Raw genomic sequence first — 22,652 nt, 5'->3', positions numbered from 1 at the left:
ATATTGAAGCGGTTAATGTAAGGTAAAGTTGATTGATTGGTTTATTTTGTTCCAGTGCAACTAAGGCCAGAAGGCATCGATGTATTGTACCCTTAAATGCGTGTATTCCATTGCACGCACATTTTATCTTTTTAATGAATAAAAAACGCACTTTTCTATTGGGGGGGAACTCTGCAACCCGTAAGCTAAAGGTGGGTTAGCGTTAATAACAGGATCACATCTGAAAAAGGATTGGTACATTCCGTTGCTTTGAAACATGAAATAATATCGACACTTTCCTAGAATCGAATTTTGTTTCTGTGACCTACTGTTCGCGGATGGCTTACGTTTTTGCTACACAGCAAAAACTTTTCTAAGTCCCTTGGGGTTCTCAACTCTCAGCAGATAAATCCGATCATTCAGTGGTAGGTCTTGTTAAAGCTGTCTTCATATTAAAAAATATATATCCTTTTTGATCTCAAATGATTTGTAGGAAGAAAGTGTAGCAGTGTGCACTTTCAAATTTTAAAATGGTGAGGTAGGTACATTGATCATGCTCTTTAATCATAACAATAATTTCGCATTAACAATTTGCACTTCCTGGCAACGCTGACTATTTTCACTTTAGAAAGCTCCAACGTTCTGCTATAAGATGCTCTGACAGTTATAGAAATGACGACTCTTTGGAACTCCATAAACTCTATTTATACCTGTTACTTACCGGCCTACTCCCGACTCGCACCTTTCACTACCTTCGAGGGCAGCGTCTTTGAAAGGATATAAATTTCCAAAGACAATATTATAGGCTTTAAATGTCTTCGTTTTATATGAATTGTGTTACTTACAGAAACGCCCACGTCAAATAATATTTTTAAAAAGAAAATGATGGAGTTTTGATTTCAAGCGCAGAAGCTAACTGAAGATGAAATATGAAGGGGTTTCTTCAAATCTCAAGGGAAAAGTAGAGGTCATTTCCATGTTGCTGTTGGTTGAATGTGCACTTAAGGGTAAGCACGGGTCCTTCAGTATACATCAAAAGTCGCAGAATCCTAAAATTTGTATCCAATGGGAAAACGCCTTGGACAAACATCGACGATCTCAGGAGATATCTTTTGCAGACTTCAGTCATTGTAAATCAAGCGTTAGAGACAAAGCTTCTTTCTCCTTACAAGAAAAGAAATATTGATCACCAGCTTCCTGCTTTATCTCTTGTCAGACAGTGAAAATAAAGTATGCACACGAGCGCATCAAACAACTGTTTCTTTTTTCGCGTACAACTTCTGTTTTTTCAACTTTTCAGTTCACGCGCCTTAAATTTAATCCACGAAATAAGTAAAAATTTTACTCTGCAAAATGACGTGGTGATCCGAGTGTTTCCTTTTCTATGTTAGATGATTGTTTATCACTTTTTTTGCTGCCTCATTGATTACTATACCAAATTAGAGCTCCTTTCTGAGATCGATAGAAGTTAATCACCTGAGAATTGTAACCAGTAATTGTGATGAAAACATTGGTTGCTTTGCTGGCTTTAATTTCTAAAGTAATCTCTAGATTATGTGTTGTTCAGCTGTCAGTTAAACCTTTCTCTGCCTTATAGGTAGAAAAATAAGTTTTTTTTTTCGTATTAACAGCAGTTTTCTGTGATTATACAGTCAGTAAGCAATGTACGTGATTGTCAAATACTTCTACACTTATAATAATAATTCCAAAAATGCATTGGCTGTTATTATTGTAAAAGGGTTTTAGGAGCATCAGCAACTAAGGCCATACTGCTCTAAATATACTGTTTGTAAATTTCGTGTGTTCTGTAGTCGATTTTCTGTTTTGCTGGATGAAAAACCAGAGTTTCTGGGAGAAAAAACTAGGCTACCCTCGCTTAAGACCGACTAACTTAGCCGCGTTGTGAAAAACGCCCATAATAATTCCTCTCGTCATTGATGTGACTTGAACCCAGGTTTTTTCCACCCGGTATGGAGTGGATGACAGTTGTACCAACTATGCTACCCACGAGGGCAAATGCATTGGTCCACGAAACTTCCAATTTCTCTCAATGTTTTATTTATTTAATTCTACCTCTACATAAATCGATATTTAATTCGTTTTCGGGGAGAAAATACTGTTGACTGCATATCTGATTCATATAAAATTCTTTCCCATTTTGACACACGAAGAACAATGGTGGAATTTTTGCTAACTTGAGAGTAGCTTTAATATTATCAGTCAATATGCAGACATTCATATCAAAACTGCGAGAATAATTCTCCAGAGTGGTTTAGTTTTCCTTCAGTAGTTGTTTAATCAATTACTGAAGGAACACTAGACGAATTTCATCTTATCAATCAAATTGAAAATAAAACAAGGACAATAGCGTATATCCAAACAGAATACTACTTCTTTAATACAGAATAATCACCTTTGTGCTAGGGTGTCGCCATTCATCTTTTTCATCATATTTACGAATTGAAATTTCTCCCATGAGTAATTTAGAGATGACAAATTTCTGATGGAGAAGGGGAAAATGTATATCTTGTAATCATTTTTCTTTCTGATACCGAAAATCCGCTGTTGTAATTTAAGAAGACATTAGTGTTAGCCACACCGTAATGCAGGAGAGCCACAGACTTTTGCTGTAAAGGCAAAAATAAAAGTGAGAGAGAAGGAAAGAGATAAAATATGAACTTTGTGCATAATATTAGAAGTAGATAAGAAACTAGACTAATTATCTGCTTCCTTCCTTACATAGATAATTACGTAGGTAATTATCCAGTTGACCTTTCAATTTCTCCAAGCTGTCAGCCTCGACCACGAGGCCCTCGTGGCAGCATAGTTGGTAGGATCGCCGTCCTCCCAACACCGGGTGGAAAAGACCTCAGTTTGAGTCTCGTCGATGAAGTGAGGAATTTTTATGGGCCATTTTCATAATGGCTCAGTTAGTCGGTATCAGGAGAGGGTAGCATGGTTTTTTCTCCAGGAAACTAGGGTTTTTCGTCCAGCAAACAGAAAATCTACCTCTGAACAATGCAATTTACAGACAGTATACACAAAGCAATATGGTCTTAGTTGCTGATGTTCCTAAATTCCTACAACAACAACATCAACCACCAGCGGAGGCAACCCGTTCTGGTAATCAACAACTTGCTGTCTAAAAGAAAACTTCCTGCAATACAATCTGAACCCCTTCCTCCGAAATTCCAATTTGTGGCCCATAGTTCTGGAATCCTTTATAGCAGTGAAATTTATGCCTTCATCCATTTTACTTTCCTTTCCTCTAGAAACCTTATAGACTTAAATCAGGTCCCCTCTAAGGTGTCTGGTTGCCAAACTCTGTAGCCCACATAATCGAAGTCTTTCCGCATACGGCCGCCCTTCCGATTGACATCCTCGTTATAATAGAATGATAGATGAAACTCACTATTGAGATTACAGTTAGCTGAAAGGGGAGAATGGCATCTCTTCTGAAAAGTGGTTCCGAATTAAGAACAGCAGAACCTTGTACGAGTATTTTAAAATATCCTTCAGATACAACGAAGTGAGTTTATTCCATTAAACTCCGTAATGTTGTCTTACACTGTTAATGTTTTCTCCACAAACTGTTCTTTCACTGAGTTCCAGAGAGTACTCATCAAACTGTTCATTATAAAGGTGACTTCATTAAAGAATTTTTCGAATAATTCATTGTTTGAGAAATTCTTAAACTTGAGATTTCTCTAAAACTGCATTTAATGAAGTGGATTCTTTCAAATTCGTAGTTTGATCAAGGGACATAAAAATGCACTAATTAAAAAGAATTTAATTAGTGCACGTGATTACCTTTCATTACAGAAGTCCAATTAGTTTCATGAGATATTCAACATTTCGATGTAAAATCTATACCTCAATCAGGTCCAGGAATGTTTTTTAAACAGCGAAACTTCAATTGAATTCATTAACAAAGAAGAAAAACAGACATTTTTAAACCTTCATGAAAGTTTGACTAATTTACTACTCTCACCAGGAGAAGGGAGGCAACAGAAAACAAAAGGTCGTTGTGCGATTCGTGTGGATCATTTGGTGAAGAGAAAACCCACTAAACTTCCTCAAAAAAGCTCCCCTCTCAGTTGTTAAAAGTGAGGGTAATGCAGAACGAGTTGATCGATTGTAAAAGTATTTCTTATAAGGAATTCTCCTGCGAGACCGTTAACTTCATTTCCTTCAAGAGTTATCAGGAGTTTTCAGAGAGTACTTTCCATAGATACCTCAATGGCCTTAATGTATCTATGGAATTGAGGTATCTCAATGACTTTTAGCCAGCGATGAGGTATATCAATATAAAAGAGGCTACTTTGAAGGAAAGAAATACCAAATACTGATAAAGAGTGTTTATGATTTTTCCGGAGGCAACTAAGGCCACGAGGCGCTGTCTTGTTTCTTCTACAGTTTGCGCGCTTCCTGTGGAAGATTTTTATTTTATTTTTGCGGAATGGAAAATCGAAGTGACCAGGAAAAAAAAACTATAACATCCTCGTCTGAGATTTATGATTTCGGCCAAAATGTGGGGGATGAAAAAAAGGACATAAAAGTAGTTGCCATTGATGGAAAGTATTTCTTAACTTCGACTCAAAACAATCGAACTCGAGCCATTTCCACAAGACTTAACTATTAACTATCTTTTCCAAGGAAAAACAAAGAAAGTTCCATCTGTTTCAACAGAATCGAACCCAGACCTCTTCCATGCGTGTCTCTGTGGAAGACCACTTTGCTAGCCGCGAAGGCACATACAGCAATACTTTATATAACGGCTCAGAGGAAACGCAAACAATAATAGACGGGAAATGCATCAAAGTTCTTCTATTTAGTAGATTATTTTTCCTCTGCCAAGTTCTAAAGAGTCATTCCGGTTTTTCTTCGAGAGACAACTTTCATGCGCTTTTCAACACGAACAGTCAATTTAATTACGCAAGCTGGAATCTAGCTCTCTATTCCACACAGAAACGAGAAAGAGAATTGGATATACGCGTATAGAAAGAAAAAGAAAGACAGGCGTCTGCATCTCCGCTGATAAGTGTCGTTTAGGCCTTAAGTGCCTGCCCAAACACATGTTAATGGAATAAAAGTGACGTCAACTACCAAGCACGGGGATTTCTCTTTTCTTCTGTAAATAAAAAGGCAGGACTTCTATAAAGAGCAAGACATAAACTCTCTAATAGCTTGAGTAATAAAGAGAAACCCATTGTTCGAGAAAGAAATGCACCAATCGAGGGGCACATCGGCCATGTCGTCGTGCATCACGTTTTATCTCCTTTCGGTGAAGAGGTAGCCTTGAAAAATCAGTAGAAAATACACCAGACAAATAAAAGAAAGAAAAGAAGGCGCTCGACAGCAGTTTATTTAAAGTGATAGCTTTTCAATGCTCTGGACTATAAAAAATGTTTATTGAAATCCTTATGCGATTGCAAAAGATCTGCAATGATAAGAATGGGGAGAAGTAAAAACAGAAATTTATGTCCAGATTTACAAATCTATGAAACAACTAAGAAACAACAAACCAATATAGCAATGGACAAAGGCACTTTAGAATGAAGTAATTGGGAGTGAAAACGGAATAAAAAGAAATGGAAACCATTATAAATCACACAGATGAGAGAAGTCCAAAAAGTTCGAAATGGAAATATTAAAGCCAATTTTTAATAAAAATGTTTTGAAAGATGAATATGAAGAAATGTTATTATTGAACCATTGGTACACAAAAATCGAAAAACGTTTTACAAATATCACTTGCTATTTATGGCCGTTAATAAAAAAAGTAATCAAATTAAGTCATATATACAGATGGGTGTCAGTGTGTCGAAGTCTTTATCATTTTGAGATCCTCCCCCCCTCCTCACGCGATGTGTATAGTGTTAGGGGAAAGGCACCTCCTGTGGTTCCCCACATCTGCGCCATATAAACTCTGTGGAGACAAACAGTACCGCTGTGAACTTCAGAAAGCGTTGTGTGTTGTATATGAAGTATTGTCCTGGTTTTTGGCCTCAGGACCCCTAAAGGGACCCTACGCTGCCCGCACACACCACTAGGAGTAGCCAGGCTGCCCATAATTCTCTGGCCAGTCTCCTCCTGGTCACAGGAGCTTCCTGGAAAGAGACCAAGTAATTAAACAAGTTAGTAATGGAAATAATGTGTATGAAGATAATAAAAATGAAAATTATTCTTTTGAATTTTGATTATAATTACTTTGTTGTAATGAACAGAAACACGAAGCGTATGTAAATTTAAATCACAACGCAAGGTAATTTACACAATCTAGAAAAATTATCGGTTTCACAGAACACTCAAAAAAATTAATCTTTGAAAAGTAATTTTCCCTGATAGAATTTTATATTAGCGAATTAAAAATTAATTTTAAAGAGTGTTTGCATTCATCCATCCTTGATATGAAATCATGGCCAAGTGGTACTTTTGTCAGAATCGGATGGGAGTAGGGCCTCATCTCAAAATAAGTTAAAATTTCTGAAACCAGATTTAATTCTCCATCAACTTGCGACAATAGATTGGAACAGTGCCTGCAACATATCCTCCAGCGATGCGCTAAACTTGCTTGCAGAACAGTTGAATATGGTAGCTAATGAAGGTGCCTCGAACGGGGTTATTATCACTCCAAAAAGTAACCCATGGTTTAACGGCGAAGAAAAACAGGCATTTCAGCAGAAGCAACGATCCTACAGACGTTGGCGAAAGACTGAACTGCAGGTGGACCCATTGATATATAAAAGAGCCGATGCCTTCTTCCTGACGGCAGAAAGGATGTATCGCAAGGCGGTTAATAACCTCTAAGAGAATTGCAGCGCGCCTTCTGGACGAAGTGACATTTATGAAATTCTGCTTAGAACTGCCCTCGCAACCTTTGACAGCGCTGCCGATGGGACCTTCTGCGCTCGCTCCATAGGACCTTAGAGCAATAGGACTAAAGCTTGATCCCCTCAAATCAGCTCAACAGAAAAATTAAATCAACGAATGAAGTTCCACTGTTCATCTGAGGTACCAGAATTAAATCTGTCAATCACCACCTGATCTGAGGCTTGTCTGGGACGATCACCTGTCCTTCTCCCAGCACTTTTCTCTCTTAAAAGCAAAGACGTATGCAGCATTTTGACCCATTAGACTGGAGTTGGGGGGGGATGCCATGACCCAAAGGTGATCACGTACTACACTCAAGTGTGTCTCATGCCCGCTCTACGTATCGGCCATTTGGTCCTCTGAACCTGAAATTTACCTGAAGAAACATTATAGCATCGAATACTAGATCCATCGATGGTTGAACAGAGTCGGAAGAAGGCCCTTCGCCATCTCACGTGCTATTCTCCATACGAACTTGAGCATTACCCCTTGGAAACAAGTCCTTACCAGGAATCTGCCTATCTTCGCGCAGTTGTTCACTGGCAGAATCTTTTCGAACATCTCAGACGTGGTAACCACTGCCCATCGTCAGGGAAGGAACAACGGTAGCGATCGTCTCCCAATGAGATGCAGCCTGAGAAGCCTAACGTGCATCGACCGGATGTTCCCCAACAACACTCTCAAGGTCATAAATGCTCTAAAAATTGATGCCGAGAGACTCTGTGCACACAAGACCTACAATCAAATAATAGACACATATCGTCCTCTGCAACTCTAACCGTTTGATGAGTACAGTAAGTACTCTCTATATATCTGTATTTTCTGTTAAGGGAATATCATAACAGTTTATGTAGTTCATTGTAATATCTATGCATATTTGCAAATGTAAAGATGTATGTTTGTAGCTGATTGTTTGTTTGTTTGTTTTGTTAGGTTTTATTGGCGCATTAGCAACTAAGGCTATAATGCGCCAAACCTAGACTTTGTAGCTGAGTACAGTACTCTGTGCATCAGTATTTTCTGCACTTCATACAGTGAGAAACAGTTTATGTATATAAACTGTAGCTATGCATATTTATTATGGGCCTTTTTCACAACGTGACTGAGTTCAGCGCGACATAAATAAGTAAATAAGAAATCTTTATTGCAATAATAATAATGATAATATTACAATTCAATACATTGCAATGTTGCCCTTCACGGCCACAAGGCCAGGCCAGGGGTTATCGTGCTAAAAGAGCGATTTAGCTCCACAAATAGTGTTAAAAGAGCTAAATAAACAATTTCATGAAAATCCATCCACTGGGAGTCGAGTTATTACCTGCGGACAGAAGGACGGACGGATACAGAAATGATAATTGCCGAATTTCTATAAGCCTGATTTTAATGAAATTTGGGATGGCTTGAGGAATCTTTCTAAAAGGGTGAAATATAAAATCGCATGAAAATCCGCATAAAAGGAGCCAAGTTATTACACGTGGACGGAGGAACATGTTGATGACAAAAGGCGCATTAAGCAATATATGCTAAAAATGCGCCTGAAATATCGCATAGCAATTTCAACGTTTGTAAAGATGGATTCATACTTCTTTTTCATTTTAAAGCAATACACATATTGAGGAAACGGGAACAGCGTGTATACTGCCACTTGATTGTGTCTCTGGAGTGTCCTTGGACATGCAATACACGTGCAATAAACATGAATTTTAAACTTTGGAATAGTTGGTTTTTTTCCCTCGTGACTAACCAGAAAGGAAAAAGGAATTTGATTCCCATGGTTGTACACGCGATCATTGCTCGTCCTTCGCGTCTATTTTCATCCGGTTCAATCTACTTCCTTATTCACAGCCACAATGTCCAATTTCCTTTCACGTTGTCACCATTTGATCTTCTCTTGTACTCGTCCGTTGTTATGGCAACGTGTTTCAATTGTAGCCAGATTTATGAAGGTGGTTGTAATGAAAAGGCCTATTTATATCTCTTACCAGCAGTTTCGCAGCGTGTGATTTTGTTTATGTGCTGACTCCAAGCTGTCGGCCAACAGGAAACAGGAAAAACAACATCAGAAAGAAAGCGATGAATAAAAAAAAGATTGATTTCTTCTTTCTGTACGAAATCTATCCGATAGCCTTCGTTATTTAATAACTCTGTACTTACAAGAAACCCTAATGAGATTACGCTACTTCCTCCGGGTTTCCCATAAGCTCTTAACACGACCTAATGCGAAACTTGGATAACGAAACAGCAATCAGAACGCAACACAAGACACAGAAAATACCCAACGCACGACTGCATGTTGATGGATATTTTTTGTTGGTTGTAAGCGTAGAAGAACCACCTTCTTTTCTTATGACTTCACGCTTAATGGAAAGATATCGTAGTACTTCCAGGTTTAAAATGGAACGATAGGTTCAGGAAATTACCCTGAAAATTGCACACCTGTTCAAGGTTTGAGGAACAAATTCCTTCACTTGGGAAGCAGAACATTATCATTACGTGGTAATATATTGTGTTACCAAACTGCGTGTATTTTTTGGTTGGTTTACTTGTTTTGTGGATGAAAAATCTGGGTTCCAGGAGATTAAAGTAATTATTGTACCGGTGGGTCCCCAGCGCAGGAGTCCAAGGATTGGTGTTCGAAAGCATGATTTTGCATGGGCGTATGGTGTAGTGGGTACCATTGGGAAATTTAGCAGGGTCCAGGGAGAATATATTGAACGCTAAACAAAGATAGGTTCCGTGTTATGTCAGTAGTTTATTCTCAAGGGAACCGGCCTCGTTAATTTCCCAACTACCCTGGTATCTCTGCAACCTTTGATGTTTGTAAATGCGCAAATTTCAAGAATTTAATATTGTGTCTTTTTATTATTGGGATTACCATTACTTTTTCTCTTTTTTGAGAACTCTGCAATGTTCATGATGTACAAACAAGGGAATTATAATAAGAATTGCCTGTCAGACAATGAATAAAGTCCAAGCGAATAGGAAATTATACTATGAAGTAATGAAACGTTTTAAATTTTAATAACTAAAGTTATGCAAATGACAGAACCATTTAATAAAAATTATACTAAAGTTCGTCTTGAAGTTTTGTATATAATAATTTCATTCATGTAAAACTGATTTTTCTTTTGTTGTATTTATATTTTATCAATTTCTTTTTTATTTGAAGATATTGAATGACCACAAATGGCGATAATTGAAGAAAAAGTTAACTGCATGTTTTGGCTCGCAGAGTTTAAATCAATAACAGCTGTGAGAAGAACGCTCACCACTCATTAAAAAAAGATGCACCCCATAAAAAGTCAATAAGTAGATGGATGAAAAATTTTAAAGAAATTGGATCAGTTAGGCTTGAAAGGTGTATCAGCAATGATGGCGGCCATGTTGAAGCGTGATAATTAAAAACTGCATTAAGAATAAAACTTTAAGACTTGAACTTTCATATATAATTTTTACTAATTGGTTCCATTATTTGTATATCTTTAGTTATTAAAATTTAAAACCAGTGGAAGGCTTTAGGACCACCTTATATATCAACTGACTGATACAAATGAAACTGAGTACGTTTGAGTTTGCGCGCATCTTCTGATATGCAAATATTGTAGTTTAAAGCAGAGCAGTCTACCATCATCATAATTCACAATCTAATTGTGCATGGATACCAAGCACGTTTTGGTAAAACTTACTGGTCCAATGGCACAGAAGCACTGTATGCATAATGCATTGCGGAAGGAGCAGTCACCAGGATGGAAGGGAGGTAATATCATAGGCGAAGATAACAAGAATATCATTGCCCACCAAAGTGGTATAAGGACGAAATTCTTGAACCAGTCACATGGTCACTATCGGAATTAATATTTTAATGGTCAAATGATGAAAGGAAGCTGACTTTTTCTGCTTCTGCAAAAGAAGACAAACCCCTTGCTAAAAATTTACTGTCCAATTTCACTTTGAGCTTTACTAAACTCTCCTTCTCCACCATTGTGGCAGGCAATTCATTCGATGATCGACAATACTGCCTAGAAGTAAACTTTAGTAAATCCGGCCATCTTTTTATATTTGTGATCTTAGCGTTTGTTACTCTTACCAATGAAAATATATCTCCCTCGTTCATTTTACTAATCCTCTTCAGGCCTTATATATCTCGATCAAATCTCCCTCCCCGAAATGTCCAGTTGTCAAGCTTTTCAGTCCGCACCTTCTAAGCCGTTCTTAACATGGACATCTATTAGCAACCCTTACCAAGCTGGTTGCCCTTCTTTGAACTGTCCTAAAAACTCTGTCTTTCTCCAGGTGTGGCCTCCAAACCCGACACAATATTTTAAATGCAGTCTGACTATGTCCTGTATAGAAGAACAATAACATCCTTTTCCCCTACTTACGAAGGTCATATACATATCATAGACAGGACATCGTGCAACTTCTTTACACCTATGGAAAATTTCATCTCTAACTGAATCGAATCGAAGTTTAATAACAAATAGATACATCCGGTTGAGATACATTCTCAACAAATATACCTAACCTCTTCAATTTAAACAAGTATAAAATATTATTTTCATCCTGGGTTTCTGCTCGGTTTAAGCAGTTCACAAAGTGTGCGTTTACATGATATGTTCGTTGTTGAATACAGAGCATATAAATTTACTCAGTCATTTATTACCACTCGAACAAAACTATAGCTGACACATGAATCCTCATCTCATTACGTGTGTTTGGTATTCTAATATCTAGTTTAGAATAATATCATCCATTTTGAAAGTGAGTCTATATTCATTAGGGCATCAAAACGACGGGCCCATATTACAAACGATGGGGGATAAATAATTATACTCGTACCCTACAATGCAGTGGTATCGAGGGAGATCTAATTAAATTTCAGAGCAGTAGCAGGGACCCTGTCCGTATCCTGCCTTTATGACTCAGCGACGGTGGTATGTAAACCTGGAGAATAATTTCATTTCATTCCTTTGTATTTAGTTGGTCTTTCAGGTGGTTGTGTGTCAATTATGTAACGACTCTCATTACTGCAATGGCCTATCTCCAGAGACAGAGGAAGTGGCTTGTATTATTATCATCATCGTTATTAGGGTGGCGAGGTGGATGGCACAGACGGGATAATAGGCACAGTTCAGTAGTCTTAATGGGTGGAGTATAGAACTAAAAGCACCGGTTGCGGATGACCATACATCGTAATGTTTGCCCTTTAATGAAACATAAAGATAACTAACCAAAAAATAATTAAAAATTTTAAAGATAAAGAAACAGAAATCAAAAATTAGAATTTTGGTTATAGATCATTTTCAGATTACATCGATGCTCACGGGAAAGGGCGATTTTAAGGGGGAAATGTGACAATATTTTTAACCCTTAGTGTACTGTTAACTGTGGTTAATTAAGACGCAAACTAAACAACCAGAAATTTTAATAACGCTCCATGGAACTTTGGATCAGCAGAGGATGATCTATTAGATTTTCATAGATTTCTGAGTTGCAATTTAGTTATTTATCCATTAACCGATGTTGCTAAGTTATTTAATCCTTCGCTGTTATGTACATTTTGGTTAATCGTTCTGTCCGTTTAATGATTTTACAAAATCCTCTTTGACAGAAAGAGTCTGTGAAAGAGTTTGTGAGCTCGACAGTCCCACTATTAATATATTGGTAATCGGTGGCGAACTGAAAATTAACCCAATGAGTGTGACGATGTTTGGGCAAGCCGGTAATTACAGTTCGGTCCACAACATTAATTATAATATTGACATGTCTCGTGTAGCATGATAAATTGCCTCAGACCAACGACCACGACAGAGCTTCACGACAAGGTTATTACAGTCTAGTAATATGGAATGGATCCCTTAATGTACTTTACTTCGGGTGAGTACGAAGACAAGAGCTTTTTGGCACTTCTGCAATATTCGTCAACAAGTCGGAATATACAGTTATTTAATTTCCCGGATAATGATTCTGGCATTTTTTTCGTCTTTCATTTAACCTTCAGCAAAAACAGAACACGCAAAATCTTCTATGAGAAGTCTTCGGTGCAGTCTAATGTTTTAATGCGTCGTTAATACAGAGTACAATAATTAAAATAGCTCACTTAAAAGGAATTCATGTTTTTATTCAAATGATGCCTATCAACTGGAATCAAAATGAGCTTTTGTTATTCTCAGGATACATCAGTACTGCACATAGCCATCCACGAGGGGTGGTATATACTTATACGTATTGCAGTTAGTCAAAAAGACATCGAAATTACTATGTCAACCAGAGCTTCCAGACTTCTCAACACTAAACTGGGTGTGGCTAAATTTTAGCATGATATTAGCATTGTTTTCACTATTCCTTTCACTGATCGATTGAAATACAATTAGTATAAACCCTTGATTTTGCAGACTAATAGGGAAAGGGGTGCCCATTATTGTTTAATGTCTATTTTCTTTTTCATAACTGAAGTATTTAAATAGTTATTTTGTATATGTATTTATTAGAAACACTGAAGTAATGTTAAACAGTAAAAAACAAGCTTTTTATTTACTTTACGTTACTTTTTTTTGGTTAATACAGAGTCAGTAGAAGACAATTTAACGTGACCGTGTATAGTGGCGTCTGGAAAAACCTTATTCAGAACCGGAGCTAAGAAATTGAAGTGGAGATATTGGACAATTTTCAGAGTCAGAATTCTCAGAAACTCGTTAAACTTAGCCTTGTTTTTTACAATATCTGACACGATGTTTTCTAGCAGCTTTAATTTCTGTGATGACACAAATGGATACATACGCTTTATGTTTTCATAACTTTTCTTAGACAGTCGACTTGCTGGAGACTGCCGTGACTCAAGAGTTTCCGGTTTTCTCTATGTCATGAGCACACTCAAAATGCTCTGTGGTACATGTCAAATGTTTTTCGTGCGTTAAATACGAAGTCTGTTAAATCGGAGTCCAATAAAACTGAGGACATTTATATTTTAACATGCTTCATACTCGGCAGCTGATGAGCTCTAGATACGTTCTTGCTCTTTGAAACGAATAACTGGCAATGTCGATTTTAGATGACTTTGGCTAATCTTGTACTTAGAATACATCTCTCTCTCTCTCTCTCTCTCTCTCTCTCTCTCTCTCTCTCTCTCTCTCTCGTACTCGTATTTACATGTTTTGGCCCAAAGCAAAGAAAGTTGCATACAGCTGCATTTATCATGCATACATCATGCATGGTAAATGACCTGACGCAAAAAATCACTGGTGTGAACTTCGAGAAGCACCTCTCAGGGTGGTATAAATACAGCGGTGGGTGTCATGGTATAGCTGTCCATACCATGACTTATTTTCAGTACGGCGCTCCCCAAGTTCGTTGCAAATGCGCTACCACTAGCTCCCAAACAAAATCGAGATTCATTATTGAAGACTGTAGAACCATTTGGCTCAATAACACTAAACGCATGGCTGATGGCAAAAGATATGCGAAAGTTCGATGGGAAAGGAAGCCAAGAATGCAGCCCGCCTTTTCTCAGTCCTTGATTAATGATTCTCATCGACATTGACCATGCCAAGTGTACACTGAAGATTTCATGGATATATAGATTGTTTGGTAGCCTCAGAACCTGTGTGATGGATACAAATCCAGTAACGCTGTTACCGTTTTACTACAGTTCATGACCTACATGAGTGCACGAATACTTCGATAATCACTCAGCTTCAGCCAAATGAATAATCTGCAGCGCTCAGATTCGTTCGAGTGAATGAGATCATATCAAGGTGTGTATGAAGCTGGTGTCAAAGACATTATACTCGTTTAGCCAAGCATATTTCAATTTTTCTTACGTACATCACTGCACAAACATACGTAACACTCTAATACTCACTGCACGAACAAGATAGCCACTTGCATAGCTGTAACTTTACTGATCTGTCATTCATTTACGTATTTATAAAGTTCATGACTACGTATTTTTTAAGCAAATATGTTCATTTCTTTGAATTTCATTTAACAGCGCAGTGTACCTTAAAGATTGATTTTGAAATTTATTCACGTTAGGATCGGATTATACGTATTGTTCTTGTTCTCTGTAATGCTATTATAGTAGCAGCAGAATGCAGAGCAGTAGTGAAACTATTATGCTACAAGATCCACCATCGCGGAAGAGACTGGAAGAGTCAAGGAGCCTATGGTTGGTATGGTATGGTGTAATTGTTGGCAGGCATGAAGTGACCTTTCGAAAATCTCGCATCTCGAATTCAGAGTAGTATAGTACAGGCTCTCTCTCTCTTTCTCAATGTTGTTGTAGGATTTTTGGAGTATCAGCGACTAAGGCCATATTACTCCGCGTATGCTGTCTGTAAATTGCGTGTGTTCTGAGGTCGATTTTCTGTTTGCTGGATGAAAAACCCGAGTATTCGGGAGAGAAAAAACTATGCTATTCTCGCCTGAGACCGATTAACTCAGACAAGTTAGGAAAAAGGCCCATAGAAATCCCTCACGCCATCCAAGGAACTCAAATTCAGGTCTTTACCACCCGGTGTGGGGAGGACGGCGATTCTACCAACTGTGCCACCCCACGAGGGCTCTCAATGCGAGTATTATAATGAGCAATAATAAAACCATTAAATAAACAATACCTGTTGTAAAAAAAATGTTATTTAATTAAACTCTGCAAATTATTTTTTTCTGGAATCATGCGACAATACATCAAACCTTTTTTTCACGATTTCTCTCTTCTTTGTGGTGTTTTGTGTAAAACTTGTTTTCTCGACAAATTGTACTTGAATAAGAGACCCATTTTCACAAAATTCTCTGAATTTAACTATCAGCAATCCCATCGCGATCAAACTAATTTTCTACACTTTGTGCACGCGAGAAACACATCTAATTTCACTAAATGTAATTAGTTTACGAGAAATAAACATCCACGTCGATTTTACGTAATTTCAGTGGCGCTACTACGGTTGTTACATTGCTTCGAGCGAAAAGATATTTTTAGACAAGTAGTTCACGTGAAGAACAGCGTTGAAATAAATGGGTTCAATCCATCGATTCATAATTAATTACAACAGACACATGTCTTCTAATAGGGACGGGTCGTTTAAGGTAAGCATTTAGGCAACTGAGTAATCCATGAGGCATCAGGATAGAATGTTATACGTCCACCGGCTGTTGTTGTAGGATTTTAGAAGCGTCAGCGATATTGCTCCGTGTATACTGTCTATAAATTGCGTGTTCTGCAGATCGATTTTCTGTTTGCTGGACGAAAAACCCAAGTTTTCAGGATAAAAAACCAATGAACCCTCGCCTGAGACCGACTAACTCAGCTACGTTGTGAAAAAGGCCCATGAAAATTCCGCACGTCATCGACAGGACTCGAATTCAACTCTTTTCCACCCGGTGTGAGGAGGACAGCGATCCTACCAACTGTGCTACCCACGAGGACACTTCCACCGGCTTGGTACCCTAGGGGAAGGGATCACACAGCCCGTGAGGGATGAGAAGAGTTTAATTTCTGCTTTCTCTTTCCATTTTCTTTATTATTTAATCTTCAAAATTGAAGGAAACCAAAATGTCCTTCAATTTTGGAAACCAATATGTTTGTTTTTGCGTTATACAGTACTTCATTTAAATTTAATTCCAGCGACAGAACAACTTGTTAATTCATCTGTTTCTTCATTTCAGTTCGAAGTGTGAAAATTTGTCTTTCGATAGTTTCTAGTAGTGAAAGGAAACAAAGAAAGATTATGACTGTGTGTTCCATCATCTTACAAATTTTCTCCTATGGAAACAAGTTTTATAACGGTTATTTAAGAGATAATTACTTTTCACTGTTTAGTACGGTGTATATTAATGGACTTCTCGTAATCAATAAGAACCAAATTCATAATAAGTGGTGGTACATGATGTTCCTTTGTTTTTTGTTCTATTTTGGTCATAATTTAGGCTCCTGATGACAATTCCGTGGAGATTTGTTTGTCTCTTTGTTTCCATGTTTACTGGCTCGTCAGCGGCTGTGGCTATAGCGAGCCACTGCATGAAGAGAGCAGATGTTTGCCATCCTGGCATTTTGAAAGGTTTATGTCAGCAGAAAGGCCCTTCAAAATTGACTCTAACCTCCCCCATCGGCGAAAGATGACAACTGAAGCTAATGGGATATGTCTCATCCTTTTATTTCCCTTTGTTAAAGGATTAAATACTAGATTGAATCTATGAGAAATGAAATGAAAGAAGAATTCATAAAATGTAACATCATCAGGGTATTATGAATATTGCGGACAATATGCTGTATTAATTTTTATGAAACAATAACATTTAATTATTTGTCTTTCTAAAAATAAAAATACGTTTATCGCGCTACACAATTTAAATTTTTTTTCTAAATACATAGTTTGTCTGCATATTGGGAAGATTTGTTTATTTTTTGTCGAAGTATTCAGCAAATAAAAACAATCGCAGTTGACTGGAGGTCTTCTCATAAAGCTGCAATATTTATGACTTATTCATCATTTAGCCTGAGCACAGTAAAAATATTACAATTAAAATTATACGTTAAAAAATTCGAAATGCAAAAAAATATATTAACACGATTTTTCACATATTAGCCGGAAATTTTTCAACCCATGCATTATACGAGATTCTGTCATGCTGCAAAATTAGACGCTCCCCTACTAAACCAGACGCAGACTAGTGATCGGATGCCTCAAACCGACTCCAGTTAATGAAATCCAGTTACTGAAATGGTCCTTCTCTATCAGAAGAAATTTTATTACCATTCAAGAAAGAACCAAACAGCTACTTGATCTCAGATATTCACTATATGGTCAGCAACCAGCTGCACGTTCACAGACAACATGAGACAAATCCCTTTTCCTCTCCTTCTGGTATTGCTGGATTAAGATTTTGGAAAGAGGCCTTGCTAGAAAACAACCAAACGACTTATCAGCCTCCCATAATCCGAAGCATTTCTTGAGTACTGCATACAGATCTGGAGGCCTCATTTCAGGAAGGATGTAGAGCTGCTAGAACGAGTACAGAAAAGGGCAACAAGATTAGTGAAGGAACAAAGGGGTGATCTTACCAATAAAGGCTTCAGCTCTGCAAATTGCAGTATCTGGAGACTAGGCACCTGCGAGGTGATCCGACTGAGGTGTTTAAGGCTTTGAATGGAATGCGCAAGCTGAAGGCTGGTGGGATTCTTCTTCTTGCTCAGACTGCTCACATGAGGGGACACAAATTCAAATTGAGGAAGGATGGTTGCAGAATAGATGTGCGGAAGTTTTTTAGCCAGCGGGTGGTTGATTGCTGGAACAAAATTCCATCTGTTGTTGTGGAAGTTGGTAGTTTAAATTAATTCATGGAAGAAGGGGGAAAACGTTTGGAGAGAATGAATAGGTGAAATGAAAAGAAGTTTTTGTTTTTGGCTAATTGCTGTATAAGCTTACTTTCTTGCATCATATACCTCTACAAATGCTAATTTGTAGATATAATTTATTATTCTATTCCCATTTACTGAAAAGTATGTTTGGAACATTTTATGCAAGGAAAAGCTTACTTTTATAATCATCCACTTGGTTATTATTTTATGCACAATATTTGATAATTTAATTGTTTTAAATAAATCAGTCAAAAAAAGCAATTTTTTTCTGAACTATAATTCGTGTAATCCAAAATGACAGGTCATAACTTTATCCTGCAAATAAACTGATACATATTTCTATCTCTCTAATACAGTTTAGGTCAGAGATAGTAATTTTATAGTTAACTTAAAAGAACAATTAAAATTTTGCAGTAAATTTAATTTAATTTTTTTTCTTATTGCTACAGTAACACGAATAGTTTTTATGATCGTTATGATCGTTATTGTTTTTATGATCGTTATCCATCTAAAGATTTTCCCTGTGATTCTAACCTGTTCCAGCTTATAAAGTAACCGCTCATGTGGAACTGAGTTGCTGAAATCCAATTAAACAATGTCGAAATTATTCCCTAAATCTAGCTTTTGAGTGACCCTGTCAAAATAGCTAACCAGATTAGTTAAACATGATTTTCCAGTTACAAAACCATGCTGAGTATTCTTCAGAATTCGATTTCTATCTAAATGATCCTGAATTCCACCCTTGATCATTGTCTCCGTGATTTTTCCTACCACTGAAGTTGGACTGACCGGCCGGTAATTTCTCACTTCACTCTTAAAACCACCCTTATGTATTGGAGATACATCGACACTTTTCCAATCCAACGGAATCACTCCCAAGTCCAATGATGTTCTCATAATTGGCCTCAATAGTTAAATGCACTCATTTGCCGCCTCCCTTAAGATTATAGGGTATATGTCATCAATCCCAGGAGCTTACTGGCCTGTAGGCTCGAAAGTTTTTTCATTAAATAATCATGTGAAATTTCAACGTCATTAATCATATTTTTTTCAACTTAGCTCCCATAATTTCTTAATGACACACAGGATTTTTCTTCTGTAAATATCGAAGAAAAGTAACTGTTGAGTTCATCTGCAATTTCAACTAGGGTATCATTAGATACCCCCCTGAAGTTGTATCTAATGTAATGGACGTCGGATAGTATTAACTGTCCCACGTCCATTACATAAGGGTCCAATCTGGTTTGTCCTTCTCTTTAAATTTATATATGTGAAGAATTCCTATTTATGAGTAGACGGGGAATAACTTTGTTCATTATCCTTCTGCATGTCCGTAGATCCATATAGATACCGTGGCTAAAATCTCATGTCGAATGTTATTCTTTAACGATCATAAAGAAAATGTCCTCATTTTGGCGTTTCAAATACCCTCATGGCCAAAATCTGCAGGAATCAAATCCAGAAAACGTTGATACCAAGCATTGAGAAAATCCTTGCCGATTATTTTATCAGGTGCAAATATTTCACTCAAATAAACTGGTGGAACGACATGAGTCGGTTCTCTGTCATGCGTAATAATTGTCTTATCTCTTTTAATAGGATTTTTTAAGCGAGTCCCTAATAGTTGTAATTTCCATCAGAAGTTGGCCTTTTGGAAATGAATGCCACGAGGGTAAATGAAGCGTGAATAAGCACCATACATCACGTATGGAGAATGGAGAAGTCACATCACGTTGAATGACTTCTCATTCAACGAAAAATTACTTTTTAACTACTCTGTATTTAGGAGAGAACATACCCACTTTACGATAATGGGGTGAGAAGCCATAAAAATGGCTGTCTCCTGGCTTACTTTTGATCACACTAAGCGTACAATGCGGGAACTATTAAATAGAACCAGCTCATCAAACTGTTAAAGTATATTAGTCACTTAAGTGACGTGACAGCACAGAGAGCAATTTGATAGAATGTTGATGTAATGCACTTATTATTAGAGCTCTAGATAATAATAGAACATACACATGATGTTCAACGGATCTTGATGTACAGAATAATTTCTTTGTTTGCCCATTTTCTGAAGTTCCAGTTATTGGTTACGAATGACATTTTAAGGTAGCATATAAAGACCATTCAAGAAAGTGTCGCGAGGAAATAGTTAACGAATTCTGCGTGAATTTCAACTAATTTATGCCTCTAATTCTTTTAATTTCCATTCATTTCCTACCTTGTCCATGCCTTACACTTGGGCAACTTCGTACGCCTTGTTTGAAAGTCAGTAATGGCAGATACCACTGGAAGTAATTAGTTTCGCCACGCATTGGCCCAAGATGCCGATAGCGTTTTCCGAAAGGATTTTCACTAAGCCGTTTAGAATTCCAAGTTTGGTTGTTCGTACAAATTCCACGAATAAGTCACGACATTGGAAATAAATTAAATTACCTTCAGAACAAGTCTCTAATCAAGCGATGGATGCAATGCCAGTTCCATCTCACTCAAATGGCGATAAATGGTAGCTTAGAAATCGTGTGGGGAATAATTTTTCTATTTTTAATCTGTTACAAATGAAACAATCACCTTAAGTCACACCTACAAATAAAGCAGATTTATATTGCAAAATATAAACCCACTTTACGATACTTAATATAAATCGTGCGATTCTTAATATAAAATTATGAAATATATAACGTAAATCAACTTTAAATCAGCCACGCCCCTGCCATTAAATGTTTGTATATTTAATGGCAGGGGCGGAGATTTCACCACAAAACCACCAGAACCATCCAGTCCAGCCCAAATCAGAATGGGTGTGTTTAAAACAGAAAATAAGTTCTGTTTGTTTGGATACTAAGATCATTTAGATTAACTTTAAAAAAATCGTCGATTATTTACTAAAATAAAGGAATTTAATTTTCCAAATAATGAAAATTAATATTTCCCTTTGTCGATTGTGTTTGGTAAAATATTTTCCAATATTTCCAATGGCTTAATTTAGTTCACATTTAGTTTTTACATTTCTCGTGTTTCTTTTTTCTTTACTTTTTTTGTAATGTTCTTGCCAGGGGGCTGTCCTTTATTTCTTTCTTTTTTTTTTTAAGTTAATCTCCCATTCAAGTTTTCTCAGTCAGCTGAAAACATCATAAATAGGAAAGGCAAAAATTCCTAATGCTTCCAACGAATGTCTCGCGTCTTTTGCTGTTGGATTGTTTTATTTTGTAATCGGGGATTTAACATGCGTGAAATGTTTTGTATGTCAGCTTCTTGTTTTACATTTTTGTTAAAAAAAAACAAAAAACAAAACTCGAGATTTGTGAAGTTTGTAGCTTTTATTTTTATCGACAAGAGGCTTCTTTTATCGACTACTTTGAAGCAGTCACGAACTGCTTTAGAAGCAACGGTTCTTTAGCATATTTCAGCATCGGTTCTGTGGGTTTTATACATTTTCATACAAAAATATGGAGGAATAATAAGCATTCTTTTCATCCCACCTTTGTTTCATTACCACAAAGCATTCTGATCTAATGTTTATACTACAGACAGAAGATAGGAGAAAGTCTAAGAGAAGTGAAGTAAAAGGTCAGTCGTAGTTCATATTATACCTTTCAATGAAGAATATTTTACCAAACTTTCCAAAACATCCTGGATTCAGAAATTAGAGACTTTTTATTATTTATTTTTTGCAGTGTACACACTGCATTTGAAAAAAGTAATACAGTATAAAATTCTAAAATGAAGGTTCAGAAAAAGAATTCATTATGAAAATCATTCAAAACAGCCCCCATGGACCTCTATACATTTGTTGCACTTCTCTTTTCGTTGAAAGCATTTTTGAAATTCCTCCACAGTTGCCTCCTTCAGTTTTTTTTAAAAAATATTTCATATAGTTATCCGAGAACAAACTCATCCACCCACGTATGTAATTGTGTGAGTTCTCTGGTTGGCTTGCCTGTTTTGCTGGATAAAACCATTCGGGATTCCAAGAATAAAAACGTTATTATCCTTTCCCCAGACAGACTAACTCAGCCATGGTCTGATAAGGCCTTTAAAATTTCCCGGCATCAATTATAGGATTCGAACCTAGGTCTTTTTTCCCCTGCTACCTGCAACGATTCCTTGAGATGATTGGTTATTCCTCTTTCGTCTTCAGTTTGAACTATGGATAGAATAAGACGTCAACCGGAGCCAAATTTGTGAATGTGGGCAATGATTTCAGTAACCCCCCTTTTTCTTCAAAAGAAATCTTCGAACAAATCTCCCCAAAATGTGAATTCATTATCGTGCAACAAAAACCAGTTCTTGTTTTGAAGAATACTCTCAAGGATTGAAAGAGAGTTTCAACGAGTGTATGGGGCTGTTTTGAACGATTTTAACAATAAATTTATTTCTGAACATTGCTTTCTTTTTAGAACTTTTGTCTCATTACTTTTCAGACGCATTATGCGTG

The sequence above is a fragment of the Mastigoproctus giganteus genome, chromosome 2 (genome assembly GCF_048544385.1).
Source record: "Mastigoproctus giganteus isolate SK-2022 chromosome 2, ASM4854438v1, whole genome shotgun sequence".
Lineage (NCBI taxonomy): Eukaryota > Metazoa > Arthropoda > Arachnida > Uropygi > Thelyphonidae > Mastigoproctus > Mastigoproctus giganteus.
The sequence above is the reverse complement of the archived record's forward strand: the minus strand, read 5'-3'. Positions refer to the sequence as shown.